The sequence below is a fragment of the Echinops telfairi genome, unplaced genomic scaffold (assembly GCF_000313985.2).
Source record: "Echinops telfairi isolate 266 unplaced genomic scaffold, ASM31398v2 ScPeMD7_7427;HRSCAF=8465, whole genome shotgun sequence".
Classification (NCBI taxonomy): domain Eukaryota; kingdom Metazoa; phylum Chordata; class Mammalia; order Afrosoricida; family Tenrecidae; genus Echinops; species Echinops telfairi.
In genome coordinates this window covers 6,455,705-6,472,974 of record NW_022111327.1, presented here as the reverse complement: position 1 = coordinate 6,472,974, position 17,270 = coordinate 6,455,705, and the positions used below count along the sequence as shown (strand labels likewise).

The following is a 17,270-nucleotide window of genomic DNA, read 5'->3' as shown; positions in this document are numbered from 1 at the left end:
AAGACATAATTCTTTTTTGGTACTTTGGCTATGCATTTCTTTCCGCCTAGTCTTCTCTTTCAGAATCTCACTTTAATATTTGGGCAGTGCATACCTCTCCTTGCTCCAATCATCAATTTCTCTCCGGAAATTGAAGAAACAAGTTCAAATCAAATGCATTATTAGGTAAGAGAGCTGTTACAGGTGTAACTGGATAATCCTTTAACCTAGCCTAACTGAACTCACCTTGAGGAGCCCTGGTTACATGTTGGACTGTTAAGGTCAGAAGTTCAAAACCACCAGCCGCTCCATGAGAGGAATTTGAGACTTTCTAGCCCCTTTAAGATTTATAGCTTCTAGAAATCCACAGGGGAGGTACTGTTCTCCCCTATGGCGATCCTATGAGTCAGAATTGACTAGATGGCAGTGAATAGTTTGCTGCTGAATTCCCTGCCATCAATTTGAATCTGATGCATAGCAACCCTGTAGGGCAGAGTACAATGTCCTGGGGTTTCCAAGGCTGCATATCATTAGTGGGAGCAAACTGCCTTACTTCTCAATGAGTAGAAAGCTGGTGGATTTGAAGCACCTCCCTTCTGATTAACAGCCTATATCTGATTAACTGACTATATCACCGGGGTTCCTTTGATCCCCAAACTCACTCACTCACTCACTCACTGCCATCAAGTCAATCCTGACTAATAGCAACAAAGTAGAACTGACCCTTTGGTTTTCCAAGACGGTAACTCTTTTTTTTTTTTTAAAGTAAGTCATTTTATTGGGGCTCGTACAGCTCTGATCACAATCCACCCAGCCATCCACTGTGCCAAGCACATTTGTACATCTGTTGCCATCAGCATTTTCTTTCCACTTGAGCCCTTGGTATCAGCTCCTCATTTTTTCCCCTTTCTCCCCCACCTTCCACCCCTCCTTCATGAACCCTTGGTAAATTATAGATTACTATTATTATCTTATATCATCCGCTGCCTCGCTTCACCCACTTTTCAGTTGTTCATCCTGCTGGGTGTGTGTGATAGGTCGCTCATTGTGATTGATTCCCCTTTTCTCCCCCCACCTTCCCGCTACGCTCTTGGTATCTCTGTTCTCATTATTGGTCCTGAGGGGTTTATCTGTCCTGGATTCCCTGTGTTGTGAGCTTTTATCTGTAGCAGTGTACATGTTCTGGTCTAGTCAGATTTGTAAGGTAAAATTGAGGTCATGATAGTGGAGGGGAGGAAGCATTAAAAAACTAGAGGAAAGTTGTATGTTTCATGAGTGCTATACTGCACCCTGACTGGCTCGTCTCGTCCTTGTGACCCTTCTGTAAGGGGATGTCCGATTATCTACAGATGGGCTTTGGGTCTCCACTCTGCATTCCTCCTCATTCACAATATGATTTTTTGTTCTGGGTCTTTGATGCCTGATACCTGATCCTGTGGACACTTCATGATCAGACAGGCTGGTGTGCTTCTTCCATGTGGGCTTTGTTGCTTCTCAGCTAGATGGCCACTTGTTCAAGCCTTTAAGACCCCAGACGCTACATCTTTTGATAGCTGCGCGCCATCAGCTTTCTTGACCACATTTACTTATGCACACCCACTTTGTCTTCAGCCATCGTGTCGAGAAGGTGAGCATCACAGAATGCCAGATTACGAGAACCAAGTGTTCTTGTTTTGAGGGAGTACTTGAGTCGAGGCCCAATATCCATCATCCTACTACCTTAATACTTAATATATAAATATAAGTACATAGATCTATTTCCCTATTGTTATATATAAATATATATGGAAGTTGAAACCTCATATTTCTGCTTCAGAGTGGTTAATAGCCCAATATATAACCTACTGAGCTACCTGGACTCCTTTAGGATAATCCCAGTGGGTAACTATTATTATTAACATTTTCATCAAAATGTGTAATAATATAATTAGTTATTGTCCTGTTGACCATGACCCATTCTGCCGATACATGTAGCTTTCTGTGTTTCTTTGTTGTCCATTGAAAATATTGATTGAAGAATAAATGTAGTGTGGGCAGCGCATTGAAGCCTGATACAAAGTAAATGTTCACTAACTATTTACTGAACAAACATATATATACACACACGTTTAACTACCTAGGATTTTAGAAACTAGATTTAATAAAACACCATGAATGGAAAAAGGATGTTACTGATTAACAAGAAATAAAAGAAAACACAAGCAAACCAAACTCATGATCATCTAGTCGCTTCTGACTCAGTGACTCTTGGACAGAGCAGAACTGTCCCTGTGGGTTTCTGAGACTCACTCTCTATGGGAGTAGAGTGGCTCCTCTTTCTCCTGTGGAGTGGCTGGTGGCTTCAAATTATGACCTTATGTTTAGCAGCCCAACACATAACCCACAATGCCACCAGGCTCCTATTGTTACTGACTGTACTGCTTTTTAATTCCTTCACTCCTCAAATAATCATGTTATGGTAGTCCATTTTCAGTAATGACATTTACCAAAATCAGTAAGACAGGGATTTAACTATTTGCTCCCTACTTCACTGAGTCTATGCCCAGTAGGGCGGTATCCTTTGCATATTTCCAAACCAAAACTCATTCCCTCCAATTTGATTGGCGACTCATAGCAATCCTATAACAAAACCCTCATGAGTTTCCAAGACTATAACTATTTCAGGGAGTAAAAATCCCTGTCTTCTGTGGAGTGGCTAGTTGTTTCAAACTGCTGACTATATGGTTAGCAACTCAGTGTGTACACGATAGGCTATATTCTATATAGGAGAGGCCTTTTCACTTTCTGTTGTGCTGTTAAAAGGCTTAATGACTTGCTCCTAAAGTTCTAGTTCAACATAGTTTTGTTTATGTGTAGCCAGCTCTTGGGCAAGTGGATTACTTCTTTTAGATGAAAAAAAAAATGTGATCTTAATACATGGCTTATTTTTCTAGTAAACACTTCTATTTGGGGCAAATTTTATGTTTGTAGAATATTTACACAGCCCATAGCCCCAGCCATGCCCACAAACCCTCCCCACTTCCTCCAATACCCCACTACCCTTAATCTCCACTCTTCATCTCTTAATTTTCAATTGACTCTTGGCACTTTCATATGGTACTTTCTTTATTTTAAAGTTTTACTGGCACTTCATGTACATGTCATACAATTTAGTAGTTCGATCATATCAAGAAGAGTTGTACAATCATCACAAGTGAGATAGTTAAAGTTTATTGTGCCAACCTGGCCGATAAACACATGGGATTAATTGAAGGGCAGAGAGAAAAATGGCTCGGTGAGCCTCGCCTTTCAAGTTCTCAGGTCTCTTGCTTTCTGATGGTCGGACCAGGGTGCAACTGCCTTAGCAGTTGGCAAGGCTGACTTCCTTTAAGACATCCCTGAGGGGAAGCCACATAGACCTACCCCGATGCAGCCCTGGGTGCTGGAGCAGCCATGTAGAGACCCCTGCTAGCACTGAGGTGTTACACGTTCAGATTTAGCTTTCCTCCTGAAGTCGGCATCATTGTGTGTGTTTTGTGAGATGGAGGAGGACTTTGTGGATTGGTGTCGGACATATGGGCTAATGTTGGACTTTGGGGCTTGGGCAGCACTAGGTTGGGATGTTTTCTTGACATGCACTTAACCTTTATATAAAACTCTCGCTTATACATATGAGTTTCTGTGCATTTGTTTCTCTAATGTACCCAGACTAACACAACAAGAAATTCTAGATTTTCTTCTTTCTTGTGCTCATTGTTATTTATGTAATTATTTTTTTAATTGTGCCAAAACTTTATACAACAAAACATTCTCCAATTCTACAAATTCTGCATGTATAATTCAGTGCCATTGATTATACTCCTTGTGTCGTAAAACCATTATTAATATCCTTTTCCAAATTATTCCACTACCATTAACATAAACTCAATGCCCCAATGAAAAACTCTTCCTCCTTCACCTATGGTACCCGTTAAGTCAGGTGTGGTTTCTTCTTTTGCTTTTCTTTCTTTTTTTAAAGTATGTAGTTTTCTTGCTATACTATTTGCATATCTCACACTTCCCATAGTTAAATCACTTTTAGAAAGAGTTGTATAAACATCATCACAATCCATTGTTATGCACCCTCCCCCTTCCCTCATTCACTGTTTGTTCTTTAAATCCCCTCACCCTTCCCACCTCCCACTCCCCCATCCATGTCCCCAATAAACCACTGCATCAGTTATTGTCTTCTGTGCTTCACTAAGTGGGAAAGCTAGCAGTAACAGTAACTAAACGATCAGAAAGAAGAAAATAATCATATAAAGATAAAGTAAAAATAAAAAGTAAGAAAGAAAAAGACTACCATCAATATTTTATAAGACAGAGAAGACATTTCTGTCATAGAACAAGCGAGAAATATTTGAGCCTAGAGCAAAACCAGGTTGGGTCAAGAGGGAGGTCAGCAGACCAAGTATCATATTATATCATGGTTTGATCCACTATAATCATGTTTATAGCAATCTCTTAAAGCTGTTTTCATCCCTTGCCTGTGACTAGAGGGGATCTGCCAGGGGTTTAATCCGACTTGATACTCTGTAGATGGATTTTGGGCCCCCACCGTCCTCCATGACCTTCTACAAATTGGATGTTCCAAACCTCTGATACTTTTCCCTTCATCTTATTTGGATTTTCTTATTTGTATCACACAGGCTGATGTGCTTCTTAGTTGACGCCTTATTTAGATGGCTGCTTGTGTGAATACAAGCCCCCAGGCACTATTCCAATTGCTAGCCAGGCGCCATCTGCTTTCTTCACCACTCTTTGCTGTGGCGCCCTTATCTTCAGGGATCGCTTCATGAAGGCGGGCATTGAGCAGGCCCACGTAAGAACCAACTGTTCTGGATTGGGGCTAGAATTAATGTTGGAGACCAGAATCCATCTGCTTGTCCACGGGTTATGAATGACTGGTTTACTTTGGTGGTCATGACAAAAACAAAGACCAACAAGAAGGGCAGCAAAAAACAAAAGCAAATAAAAGGCAGAAAAACAAGAAACCAAAGAAACAACAACGAAAAAAATTGTCAGTCATCCCCCTGGGGCATAAGACAGTGAATGCATTGATAACATCAAGAATTGTTCCAATGACATCGAACTTAAGATGCTGTTGATCTGAAGAGTTTATGTGAGTACAGTCCAGCTGTCAGCTGCAATCCATGCGGTGTTGCTTTGTATAGATTGATTTCTCTGGCACATTCTAGATGATTCTAGCCTTATCTTCGGTGAGAATCCCTGTCCTACACTTTGTATTTAGAGTGGTGAGCTGACTGAAACATTTTTGGCCATGCAAAATGTTGACAAACTCACATTCCAGATATCTGTGATAAACACAGTCGTAAGACCTGTCCGTGTCGATACTCACAGGAACCTGGACTGTACTGGCGTTGTATCCTCCCGTCTGTCTGTCGGCGATGGACTCCGGCGCATCCAACCTCATTTCTTTTGGACTCTTCTGGCTCCACAGTTGCATTGGTTAGCCGGCCGGCACTGCTTGCATTTAGCCGAATGAGTAATATTCAGGAGCCCTGGTGGTGTCGTGGGTGACTCATTAGACTGCAAACCACGACACCACCAGCCTCGCAGGGGAAATAGATGGTGCTTTTTACTTCTGTAAAGAGTGACGTTTCAGAAAACCCGCAGGGGCAGTTCTGCCTCTTCTGGTAAGGTCACTATGGGTCAGAATTGACTTGAGGGCATTAAGTTTGATTTGGTTTGAGTAGTATTCAGAGATGGGCTAGCCAATTAATTTTGCCATGCCATTTAGATTTTAACAAAGGCTTTAGAATATGGGACATGAAAATAATAAGCATAAACACTCTGAACTCTATTTTCCCTCACCACTCACAAAGTCATGGTTCCTACCTCAAACAGACCTAAAGTTGTATTCCACTAAAGCCTGGCACTCCCCATGTTTATTTTTGAGCCTCTCAGCACATGAAAGGAAGCACTCTTATCTCCAAGGGGCTTCCAGAAGCTTGTGGGAAGAGTCATTACGGTTCCATTTTTTCCCCATGAACCTCTTGGAGCCCTATCGCAGATATGAAGAGGCATAGACTTCTACGTGGAATCATTACGAGTTGGGATCAACCGGACAGAGGTTGGGTTTCTATTTGTGGTTTGAACGTCTACCTATGGTGAAAGACTTAACTTGGCAGTCATTCTTTGATTTTCTTTCCCACAGTGGCCTGCTATTTACATTCCGTGCTCTTCCACAAATATTTATTGAGCACCGACTGTACACCAATATTGGAAATTAGTTACAGAGCCAGTCAAAGCAGACATGGCCTCTGCCTCAAAAGAGCTTCCTGTTTAGCTTGCAGGGGAACAGAGACTGAAGTTCAAAATTGCCTTCTTGCCTTATTCTTTGTAGAACCAGAGTTAGGGTTCTAATTAGGGTGATCTTAGGGATTCTTTGCAAAAGAAACCGGAGTCTACTGATAACTATGCAGAGACACCAGGCATAAACCAACGACCAATCCAGGGCAAGTTGGAAAAAGTGATCACCCTCACTTTAAGGATCAAGTTTATAAGCTTAGTTTCAGAAGCACTGGATAATTTGGACAAATTGCATGGGCATTTGACCATCCATCCAGATCATAATTTATTACACAGACATACATGTGTATATAGAGTCACAGTGACTCTAATCGACATAATGGCAGTGAAGATGGTTCTTGCAAATAGCAAGGTGATAGCAAAAGATTGTTAACCATTTGTACTTCCTAGAGAGTGTAAGAAGAAATGACAACATACAGCCTAAATAAATAGATAGATAGATAAACAGATAAATAAATAAATAAGGACATTGCCCCAAGATACAACAATTGGTTTCTATTTGGGCGGAGCCACAGTGGTAGAAGGAGATCCCGGGATGAGAAAAGGAATTGGATTGCAGGTCTAATTGCCTCCATGAAATTCTGCTTCCTGTACCATGAGACCGGAAGAACTGGATAGTGCTTGGCTGGCATTTCTGGATCTTTTGATCAACGATCCTATAGATGAGTCTTGATAAAAAGGAGCAAAGTACTAGAACAGAACTTGAATTTCTAATGGAAATCAGACTTACTAGCTAGGGGACACTAGGGGAACTCCTGAATGTATTGACTTGAATAATCTATTACCCCCTGAAGGCATTTTAAACGACACTCATTCAGTAAAGAATATTGTTATAAAACAAACAGCTGGCTCTATTCTGTTAACCCTTGACCACAAATACATTTCCCTTTAGTTTGAAATTAAAAAAAAATTCTTTTCGGGGTACATATATTGTATAAAATTATTAAAAAATATATATCATTTTTGGTATTGTGAATTCTGCTGCTAGACCACAGCTAAAGGTTATTACAGGACGTTTGTAGAAGGCGGCCTAACCGGAAGTGAGATTACTTAATAATACTTGGCTGTTTTGCCTGCAACAGTTTGAAATGAAGACTGGGAAAGAAAGAAATGATTCGGCCTTTTCTGCCTCCTACTTCTTTTTTGAAGTCTGTTAGTACACATTTGTAAGGAGATGCCACAGTTGTTTGGAATGTTTGAAGGGAGGCAGCATTAGGCAAGCTGATACTTCCTGAAGTTTGAGCATTTGGTCCAGGAGTTCAGGTTGTAAACCAGACGGGTAGTGATGGAGAACGAACTTTTGAAAGCCACTTTGTTTACCATCCCTCCTCTCACCTGTGTGGAAAAACAGCGCTCTGGAAATTTTAATCACAGACATGAAAAACATGAAAGTGATACCCGATTGGATAGCTTTGGTTTGAAACCTTACCTTGGGGCCTGCCTCCTGCACTCTAGGGGCTGAATCTGGTTACCGGAAGCTGTTTTCATTTGGAGACAGAAGAGTGGGAAGTGGTACCTATACATCTTATGGAACTATCACCTAACATCTGGCTTCCTGTTTGTTGCAATTGGATAAGCGAGATGAACTGTTGACGTTTGAGAGATTATTTATATTTTCATCTGAGCAGAACCACCAGTGGTTATCTGGCTTTGTGACATTGCCTATTCCCTTGCTAATAGTCAGGTTTTGCCACAGGTGACCACAGAAATGCCTAATTAGCTTTAGGAACCACTTACTGTGGTAGTTACATTAGGAGAAAAGAAGCCTCATTTAGCCCATAGATTATATGAGGTGAGTTTGTTTTGCTTTGAGTATAGTCGGATTTTCTTAATGCAGTTGAAGTCACCTTTTCCACTATCACCTGGCCCCCTTGTGTATGGCCAGACGGCCTTATGGACCATATATATCTCACCTGTCAACACACGCATACCTAGATATACACTAGAATTAATTTTGAAAGACTCATGCTATGCATTCTGCTTTGTTTTTGGAAACCGCTTCATTGAGCTATAATGAAAATATCATACATTTTAATAGTTTAAATCATATGAAGAAGGGTTATGCAATCATCACCACTATCACCTTGGGAACGTTTTCTTCCTTCTTGTACCCATTCCTTACCCTTCCATGCCTTCTCCTCCTCCATTTCCCTAAGTAATTATTAATCCAGCTGCTGTCTTCCTAGATCCAAACAAAGCCCAAAAAAGAACCCAGTAACATTGACTAAGTAAAACAGAAACACTTCGGTCAAAAAGAACGCAGAAAATATTGCAAAGCCCGAATCAGTTAAAGAAGGGTCGAAAGGGAGATCTACTGACAAGGTGTCACATTCCACGTCACAAGCCTCGACTGTGCTCCGTGGGGGCTCCCTGGACACTCAAGCCATGTAGGGACCCTGCAAATGGCTTTTGGGCTTTCACCATCATCCATAATTTCCTGCAAACTGTTTACTGACGAGTGCTTTGTTTTTATATGGTCAGAGTAGTGTATTTAGCAGGGACATTTTAGAAAATGCAGGAAAATTACAAGGACAAAACTGAGCATCACCAATACTTCCACAACTCAGAGATGAACCCTTTTTTTACGGGGTGTGTGTGTGTGTGTGTGTGTGTGTGTGTAGCCTGCATAATTTTAAAAAGATATATTCATATATTTCATCTTAGAACATTTCACTTTCTCTGAACATTTTCCCATATTCTTAACTATTTTTGACAATGTTACATTTGATGGCTGTACAGTATTGGGTATATTCTTTTACCGGTCTCCTTTTGTTGGGCATTTGAAGCTGTTTCTAATGCTTCTCTGTTATCCTAACACATGGATGACTATCTTCTACATCATTTACACTTATCTGTTTAAATTCCCTTGATGCACCATCTTATCCCACTTCGTCCCAGTGTTTCCTGTTTTCATTGCTCCTCCTTTCTTAACCTTCTGCACTGTGGTAAATGCTTTTACTTGATTCATTATTCTTAATTGAGTCATTATTCTGACAAGGGCGTGGGTTCAGAGGGCCATAGTCTTCAGGGCCCTAAAGTCTCAGCCAGTAAGCCTGGTGTCTTTCCTGTTCTTGAATATTGTTCTATGCTTTCCTCCCACTCTATCCAGGACCTTGTAGTAGCCAGGCACTGCCTAGTTCTTCTGGTCTCCAGGTTGTGGAGACTGCTGTTTGCATGGTCCATTGTATTGTTTCCATATGTTTTCTGATATCCATCACTCTGCTTGCTGGCGGATGTTTATTATTTTGTGTGTGCATCTCTGATAATTTGCCTTTCAATATTCCTAGAAGTAGAATTATTTGGTCATGAGGTATGTGGTAAGGCCACTCAATAGGTATTGCCAAATTGCTTTCTATAAAGCTTTTATCAATTATACATCTGTCACTAGTATATTAAATGCATTTTGTATACCTTTTGCAACACTGGGCAATTTGTTGTTTCTTAACTAACTGGTACTTTTAATGGAGCCCCAAATGCATTGCTAGTTGTTAAAAAAAAACAAAAGTAACTCCCTGCTATTGAGTCAGTTCTGATTCATTGGAAAATATAAATTATTCATGGAGGAAATGAAATGATGGATAGAATATTATAAACAGTAGTACTGCAAAGAACCAGTGACCTCCGATGGTACTTTGGCAATCATTGAAACACAATATTTTAGCTCTAGGTGGTTGTGTTTCCAAAAATGTTTTAAAATGTGTTTCTTAGGCCCATTTATTGTAGAGGGAAAGTGATACTTTTTTCTTCCTACTGGTATTGCTCCATAAGTGCTTATTAATTAATAGGTGAATCATTTCTATGTGCATATTTGTTGAAAGCCTTGTTGGCATAATAGTTATGCTTTGGGCTGCTAACCTAAATTTTCTAGGACTGGTGTTTTTGTGGTTTAAAAATACAATACGCCTTATACCCCAGGGGGGATGATGGACAATGTTGTTGTTTTTTTTACCGTTTCTTGTTTTTCTTCCTTTTGGTTATTGGTTTTTGTTCTGCTCCTATTGACTGCCAGTAAACCAGAGTTATTTATAACCCATGAACAAGCAGATGGATTCTGGGCCCCTACTTAATTCTAGCCCCAGTCCCAGAACAGTTAGTTCTTATAATGTGGCCTTGCTCGATACTCGCCTTCCTGAAGAGATCACAGAAGAGAAGGGAGCTACAGAAGAGTGTGGTGAAGAAAGCAGATGGTGCATGGCTATCAATTGGATGGAATAATATCTGGGCTTTTAACGGCTTGGATGTAATCAAGCAGCAATCTAAGTAAGGCATCAACTAAGCCCACATAGAAGAAGCACACCAGGCTGTGTGATCCAAAGATGATGATACAAAAATCCAAATATGATAAAGGGAAAAATATCAGAGATTAATTTATGAACATCCAATTTGTAGAAGTATATGGAGGACAGTGGCAACCCAAAATCCATCTGCAGCATATCTAGTCAGATTAAGCCCCTGGCAGATCCCTTCTAGCCACCAGCAAGGGACTTGAACAGTTTTACTATCAGACAGAGGCTGTCGTAAACTTGATTGTGGTGAATTGAACTATGGTATAATATGATACTTAATAAATTGACCTCCCTCTTGACCCAACCTACATTTGCTCTAGCCTTGTTCCATGACGGAGATTATTTTCTGGCTTTTAAAATATTGATGGTAGTCTTTCCTTTCTTATTCTTTATTTTATATTATTATTATTTTCTGTCTGTCTACTTTTGTTTTTGTTTTTTATTGTTTCTGTTGGGTTTTCCAGTTTGTGAAGCACAGAGGGAGTGGATGCATAGAGACAATAACAATAATGGATGCAATGCATTACCGGGGTGGGGGGATTTGAGAAGCAAAGGGGGAGAGGGCATTAGAATTGATTATGATACTGTACATGGACTCTATAAAAAGCAATTTAACTATGGAAGTATATGAAATGTGAATACTATATGACAAAACGCTTTATAAAAAAAGAAGAAACCAACTTGATCAGTGGTTGCCATGGGTGAAGGAGGAAAAGGTTGTCTTAGGGGGCATTGAGTTTATGTTCATGGTGGTGGCAGAATAATTTGAAAAAGGGTATCAATGATGGTTGTACAGCACGAAGAGTATAATCAGTGGCACAGATTTATACATGGAGAAATGGTGGAATTGAAGGATGCCTTGTAGTATATAGTTTTGCCATAATTAAAAGAATAATTATATGAATAACTATGAGTACAAGGAAGAAGAATATGTTCTAGAATTGTTTGTGGTGAAGATTGTACAATTCTTCTTGGTATGAATGAATTATTGAATTATATGGAATTTAGATGAAATAGCAATAAAACTGTATCTTCTGGCAACAATCGTACAAAATTTTGTTGAAGGTTTTTATTGTTACCCAGAGGTACTTTCTCATCAAGATTACTTGAACTAGTAAACACTTCCTTCACATATTATTCAAGTCTTAAGTATTTTAATGAAAGCCTTGTAAATTCAGATTCTTCCGTGTATCCATTCTGCTTTTTTTTTTTAAAATAAACTTGGAAGAAAAAGATTTGGGGAAGTTCCATGTTTGATATTATGCAATCTCGTTTTCCAAAATATTTAAAAATCACTATTGTAAGAGTCTTGATCACTGGAGTAAAGAATTAAAAATGTGATAGCAATTTTCATACGTTAAGACTTGTCTCCCCCTAGTGATTGGTATTTCATAATAGTTAGGCTACATCTTAGATGATTTCAAAAGTATGATCTGTTGATAGATCTGACTAAAATCTGTGTGAATGGAATTGCTGTTTTGGAACTTTCAAGATCATGCTGTTCATTGTTTATACTGTAGTTTGTTAATTGAATCCTACACAGCTGACAGATTATGAATTCTGTACGTCTTAAGCAATCAAATTCTTTCATCTAGTCTCACATCATGACTTCAAGAGGCAAACTAATTAAAATCAGTTTTAAAACATCTTTAATTTTACTGGGAAGGGAAGTCCTTGGGCTGCTTTCCTAATATTCTCACACCAAAGAAGTGTGAGCTTCTGGGTCATTAGTTCACTACCCTCATTTGAAAGCCTGTTTCAGCTCTTAAAGTCTACAATCTTGTAAATAAGGAGCGAAATTTGTCTGCATGGAGATTATTTATCTGGCCCTGGTGAAGCCAATTGCTCTGTGTTTTTCTTATTTAATCACACTTATTTTAGAGCCTGGGAGTAGTTATGTAACCAAATAGTTGCTAACAGAGTTTCAAACTGGAATATGTCTTTGGACTTTGACTTATTGCTTCAAAACGTATAAAGCAGAACTTAAATCAACCCAACTAAGAACACTGCAAATGTAATGAGGCCTACTATTGTCTTGGGAAAAAGAGGAGGCTTCCTACCCCTGTAAAGAGTTAACAGTAGGGGGAAGGGAGGGGAAAACTGAGGAGCTGATACCAAGGGCTCAAGTAGAAAGCAAATGTTTTGAGAACGATGAGGGGAACGAATGTACAAATGTGCTTGACACAATGGATGTATGGATGGATTGTGTTGAGAGTTGTATGAGCCCCCAATAAAATGATTTAAAAAAAAGTTACAGTCTAGGGGAACCCACAGTTGTAGTTCTGCCCTGTCATACAGAGTCCCTATGAGTTGGAATTGACCTGATGGCGGTGAGTTTTTTTGTTGGTTGTCACAGATATACATATATTCTTGAGGGGAGAGAAAGGACTTTACCAGAGTTTAGATTCTGAGCAGTAACTTCCGGTAGTTTGACTGCCTCATTTTTTAAAGTAGTCTTTTGATTCTTCCTTTATAATTTTTTGTCAAGTTTTTTAAGTGCACACGTTCCTCATAAAAGTTTTGGGAAATATTTCTTAGCACAAAGAATGCAAAAATGTATTTTGAACCATTAGAAACACATACGTTACCCAGTAATAATAACTAGCATAATAGCTGGTATATCTTAGTGTTTCCATGTATCGACTCAAATACATGCATTTATAATGGAGCCCTACAGGTGACTTTGTTCTTGTATTATTTGCTGATATCAATATTTCTAAACTGAGAACTGTATTTCTAGTATGGATGCTTTCATCTCCTAGTATGTTCTAATATATATTATATGATATAGTTTTCTGTTTATCTAAAGCAAGACCTGTAAAAGACCATTGCTAAGGAAATTATTTTGAAGAGTACTCATCAGAATTGACATTTCCTTAGATTTGATGCCAAAATGCTAAGGACTTTGTTACTATGTTCCACTGTTTCCTGAAACTTCCTATTTTAAACTTACTAAGATTCGTCCTTGAGACATTAATACTAGATAAGGATGGATCATGCTTGAAACATTTCCAACAGATTCCTATCACAAGTTTAGTATTGACTGTACTTCTGAAAGAATGGTTTCAAAATGTTGGTTAATAGATCAACTTATTTGCAGAGAGGAGAGAAGGAAAAACACCAACAAAAATAAAGACACACTGATGGTTTGTTTTAAAGCCGACCCAAAATATGAACTTGAACAACAGTGTCTGGTCATTTTGTATGGAAACGAATCTCCTGGTAGCTGCTTGGTCATTGTTTTGCTCCCTGCTGTTCTGTGAGTCAGGCTTTCTCTGTGCTGCCTTGTTCCCTAGCTGTGAGATGATTAACTCATGGAGTTGTATGGTCTCTTTCTTTCTGCCACCAAGAGTCTGTTAAGTAGAAAGAAACCATATTATTATACACCTCAGTCTGCTAAAAAACAAAACAAAACAAAGTACTGAAAACCAGCCAAACTAAGGTTTTCCAATTTCCTCACATTAGAAAAACTTGCATACTCCTGAGTGAAAAGTATGGCTAAAAAGGGCATTACAGTTCGAATCGATGTGTCCCTTTTCTTGATTATCTGTAACTAGAAGCTGTGTGGTGGTAATCTGCTTTGTTTTTGTATTAAATTACTTCAATTTACTTGAATAGACTTTGTTTTGTAGGAAGGCTCTTCAATGAGAGGAGAATGAGGAGGTGGGTCCGTTTTTCTTTGTGTAGAAAAACTCCCATTACACTAGTTTAGAAAATGCTATTTGGTTATCTTTCATCTGTTGGGTTGTCATTTATTTTTTTAATGATGAGAGGCATATACTTTAAGATTCTAGGCACTGAGAAAAATTCTATGTTTTGTATTAGATCTCCTCTGAAAAGATGCTTCCAACTGATTCAGGGCTGTGACAGTCAAGATGAGTAGAAAATGGAAACTGAGTGAATTTTCTGATACTGTTACTCATTCCAAATTCTCCATCTCGAGCACAAAGGATAGTGTATTAATTATCCTTTGCAACTATTCATTGTTTGTATAAGTTGGAAAAAGGCTTTATCAATAAATAGTTGCAAAGGATAATTGATTCTATATTCTGCCACCTGTTAGGTCTTGACATGCTTTTATGGAAGGTTCTTTTTTTGTTGTTTACAATTTATCTGAATTATATAGTAACATATATACAAATACACCTAGTATGAATGACAAGTTATCTGTGTATACGTACATAGAAGAAAGAGAAAGAGGATTTTTGTCTGTAAAATGCATTTTGTGAGCTCTTTGGATATTTTGACATGTATATACAGGGTTTCCCTTCTTTGTGGTAATGGCAAATATTAGTACTCTGGGAGAAAAATATGAAAGTATTGTAGTATGGCTTCTATTTATAGTCCTAACATGTTTAAACATGTACTGATACTGTCTTTAGCAAAAGTAGACTATTCAAGGTTATTAACTTGAAGTTGAAAAGTAGTTCCATTAAAAGCCACCACCACCATCACCACCACCACCATCACCACCACCACCATCACCACCACCACGAAGGGCATACACTGGTAGTAGTAGATGGAGATATACCTGGTCCTTTCCTTCATCTTTCTAAGGAGAAGGAGACTCCAACTCCATACCAGCTCATGGATGATTCCTATGATGTAGGGCTCAGACATGCCTCTACCCCTCTATTTTCCTTTATCCTATGCTGACACCAACCATCCCTCCTAGGGCACTGCACTTCTCTGCTGCATTTGATAATCAGTTGCACTGGCCACACAGAGCTCACAGACAACACAATTATGGAAGTTTATTAGGAAAGTTTACAGGTCACAAATGTTAAGGATATGGTTCTTTTGTCCATAGCACCTCTTCCCAGCCAGGTTGGCAGGCATGCGGTCTCTCGGCCTCTGCCCTGCTTAGACAGGCAGATATTACCAAGATCCTTTAGCACTGATAAATGCCCAACCTAATCTATTGCCATGGAGTTGATTCCAACTCATAGGGACTCTGTAGGACAGAGTAGAGTCGCCCCCCCCCCAGCATTTCCAGGGCTGTAATTTTTGTAGAGGCAGAATGACACAGCTTTCTCTTGTGGGAGTTAGTTATTGGCGAGTCTGAACCCATTGTGTCACCAGGGCTTGCTCGTTCAACTACTGTGCAGAACAAAAATAAAACCGCCATAAAGGACTTCCAAGGTTGCACATCTGTATAAAAGTAAACTGCCCACATCCTTCTATCATGGAGCAGCTGGTGGGTTCAAACCACTGACGTTTTGGCTAGCAGTGAAGTGCTTGATCATTGTACCATCCGTGCGCCATCAGTACACCCTCAGTGCTGTTGACATGTAAGAAAGCAATATCATTACTGAGAGGCCTTATTTTACTGTTTCAAATGTTGATCCATGACTAGTTTTCTTGTGCAGATGTCAACCTTGACTGTTAAACTGACCCTAAACCTTCTTGAGGCATGACTCTTGAAGAATTTTACAAAACTGATCTATATGAGGGGTACCCTCTCAAAGAATATGGGGGAGGGGAAAGCTCCGCTGGGCAGAGCTTTCATAACACACACACACACACACACACACACACACACACACACACACACACCCTTAGACAAGCATCAAGCAACTAGCTCTGAGTTAGTGCATCCAGTGGCGTTGCCTGGGAAGGGTCTTTCTGGTCACAGTGAATTTTTTCATAAAAGCAGTTTTACTCATACCTCATTTTGGGGGATGGCCGATTTAAGATAACAGGGTGCTGTGGTGAAATTTTGTTTGCTGCTTGGGAAGAATGCCTCAGAAACTGTTGTGATGTTGAACACAGCTTAAAAGGACAGCACCATGGGAAAAACTTAAGTGTGCGAGTGATTTTCTTATTTCAAAAAAGGTGAAATGTAGATTCATGACAAACCTCATTCTGGACATCCTCCAACTTCCAGAACAGATGAAAATGTTGACGAAATTCATTCACTTGTGCTCTAAGACTGATGCCAGACCCTTAACGAGACAGGGAAGTTATTTGGACTGTCTTAGAGCTCAGTTCAGCTAACTTTCATGGAAGATTGGGGAATGTGAAGGGCCACTGTGAAATTTGTGCCTCAGGTTCTGCCTGACTAGGAAAAAGAACATTGACTGGAAACGTGCTGTGCTTTGAAAGAACAGCTCTGAAGCAACCTAGACTTTCTTTCCCCCAAGGTCATTACTGGTGACAAAACATGGTGCTATTCTTATAACCTCGTAAGCAAACATCAATCAAGCCAGTCAGCGTCACCTCGCTCCCAAAAAGCTCATCAAGTGAAATCAAAGATCAAGATGATGCTCATTTGTTTTTTTTGCTGTGAGGGGGACAGTGTATTAGGAGTTCATTCAACCAGGTCTGACCATTAATCAAGCTTTCTATTTAGAGGTTCTGAAAACATTGTGTAACAGTATGTGACAAAAAAGGCCTGATTTGTGGCAGACTGGGGACTGGTTTTGTCACCAGGACAATGCACCTACTCATGAAGCCATCTCACTGAGCCAGTTTTTGGCAAAAACAGCATGCCTCTCTTGCCCCATGCACCTGACCTTGCACCATGCGATTTTTTTTTTTGTTTCTGCAAATGAAAAGGACAAGAAAGGACAGTGATTTGATGATGTAGAAGAGATCAGCCATCCAAACAGATGGGTTTGGAAAATGTTTCCGAGAATGGAATTACAGATCTGT

General features: G+C 39.5%; 1 protein-coding gene across 4 annotated transcripts in view; it reads left to right on the top strand.

Annotated features, from left to right (window-relative positions):
* The window catches only part of ACSL4 (acyl-CoA synthetase long chain family member 4), a 91,559-nt gene that overhangs the window by 20,885 nt on the left and 53,404 nt on the right, over positions 1-17,270 (top strand). The gene's annotated exons all lie outside the window — the stretch shown is intronic.